The sequence below is a fragment of the Eschscholzia californica genome, unplaced genomic scaffold (genome assembly GCF_041429995.1).
Source record: "Eschscholzia californica isolate CP2 unplaced genomic scaffold, dmEscCali1.0.p SCAF_5, whole genome shotgun sequence".
In the NCBI taxonomy this organism is placed as follows: Eukaryota; Viridiplantae; Streptophyta; class Magnoliopsida; order Ranunculales; family Papaveraceae; genus Eschscholzia; species Eschscholzia californica.
The window spans coordinates 10824554-10826781 of NW_028238472.1; the positions used below are offsets into that span (position 1 = coordinate 10824554).

Genomic DNA, 2228 nt, shown 5'->3' on the forward strand with positions numbered 1-2228 from the left:
AAATTATTTTGGGATGTTAACAACATACAATGATTTTGGATGGGATGATTTTGGGAAGTAAATTTGAATATATTATTATTTTTCTTCAACAACATGTGTGACATGCATTGTCCCCTTAGAGTTTGTTTCAGGGAAGAACATACACATATATGTTAGAACATTCCTTTCAATGCTGGGACAAATTGATAACTGTTTGAGAAATATGTAATAATGTTCCTTCATTAATACAAATGTATTCAAAAAAATCCATAATGTTGACACATTGTAAATAATAGTAAGACATGTAAGGATTCATTCACTGAACATTTTGTAGAATGTTATAACAATTTCACAAGAGAACAAAATATGTACTAAATACCAAAATATTTTTCTAAAACATTCAACACAATGTACAGACAGTCTGTAATATGTTGAGACATATCGTTGATGTTGAAGCATTTAGAAAAATGAGAACTACAGTTGGGCCCGACATGTTGCACTGTTGTGATAAGAGGGTTGGTTGCACCTGCGACATATTCTTTTCCTCCTGGTAACATCTCCGGAACTCTGCAACCGTGTTGTACGTGGTCTCCCTGGTGCCCTTCTAACTAGTGGAGGAAGAGTCTTGGTTAATGGATCAAAAGTATAGGGTTCGTCATAATTTGGAATGGGGTAAACACAATGTTGGTATGTGTTCCTGTAAGCCTCAACCGTCCAGACTGGATCGTAAAAACATGTACTATCACCCCGAGTCTTGTTGATGCATAACATTGCATGTTGACACGGAAGCGAATCTACTTGCCAACGCCGACAAGAGCATGTGAGAGTACCAAGATTTACGGAATGGCGTGGAGTCGAATATACTTCATAAATAAGTGGGGCTGCCTCGACGTATCTCCAAGTCTCCGCAACTTTGTATTTCGCTTGTTGCTCCAAGTTAATGGATGGGCAAAGAAATGTATTCCATCCAATAGCGGCGTCTCTATGCTTTCTCATTTTGTTCATAATCTTCTGTCTTATGGCATCCAACAATGCTGTAATAGGGAGAACGCGGGCTTTCTTTACCATGTTGTTGAAGCTCTCAGACAGTTGGGAAGTGATGGCGCCATACCTGTAAGACAACATTATAACGTCTGTAACAACATTGTACGGAATGCTTATATTAAATCATGTTGTGTTCCAACCGTGCCCTAAATGTGTAAACATCAATTGGAATGACAAAACACTAGGAAGAATGTCCTCTCATAACAGAAGCTATGATTAAATGTGAAATAATTACTGGGTAAACTTAAAGTGTGCCGGTAACAAGGCTCGTGGTGTTTCAACATTTCAACTGAAAATGAGTAAACAAAATACCTATCTCCGGGGAAAAAGGAATCTGCCCATGATTCCGGATTAAGGGATTGGAAAAACCTCTCCACATTGGTTCCACCCATCTCAACCATTTGTTCAATGGTTGCGTGATACTCGCTCTCGGGTAATGCACGTGCCGCCGTAAACATAAGACTCTGAAAATAACGTGACTGGCGCGCCCCGTTACGTATTCTCAAGTTTAGATTACATCGTAAGTGCCAAGCACAGAATGAGTGGTGAGCGGTGGGAAAAACATTCTTCACGCCTTTTAGAATTCCAGCATGTCTATCCGAAATAAAGGTGTAACGTTTGATCGGATCCACCACTAATTTCAAATTTTGCAGAAACCAATCCCAATTATGATCATTCTCAATGTCCACAACTGCGTAAGCAATAGGGAAGAGACCTAACAAAAAAATAATAATACAAAATTAGTGCTGTTGATTCATAAACCAATAGTGAATTAGCAAATGATCCAATGTCTAAACATACTTGGTAATGTTCAGTGACACCAATAAATGACGCATCATCTCACTGGATGCAGCGACATTGTAGATCGTGTTCTTAAAATTTTGTCAAGTGTTGGCAGGAACATTAGAATGTTAACGTACGATGTGAAATGAAAACATACCGTCGTTTCCGTCCTTGGTAACCGCAGCTAAAATGCAGCCATTAAAACGTGTTTTGGCGAATGTTCCATCAATATAGATCACGGGACGACAGTGTTGAAACCCAAGGATAGATGCGTGAAGCGCAATAAAAACTCGGACAAATCTATTGGTAGTGGGTTCGATTTGCAAATCAATTATGCTATTGGGATTAGTAGTCGCCAAAGAATCTACGTACCACTTCAACTTTGCATAGGAATCACCCTCCTGCCCAAATACTTTGTCCAT

General features: G+C 39.0%; 1 long non-coding RNA gene across 1 annotated transcript; it reads right to left on the reverse strand.

The window, feature by feature from the left end:
• Window positions 1-269: 269 nt before the first annotated feature.
• On the reverse strand, window positions 270-1738 carry LOC147537014 (uncharacterized). Its single transcript, XR_015225952.1, has 2 exons — window positions 1336-1738; window positions 270-1090 (listed from the first exon to the last, which is right to left on the reverse strand). It is a non-coding gene; the product is annotated as an uncharacterized LOC147537014 (long non-coding RNA).
• Window positions 1739-2228: the final 490 nt, after the last annotated feature.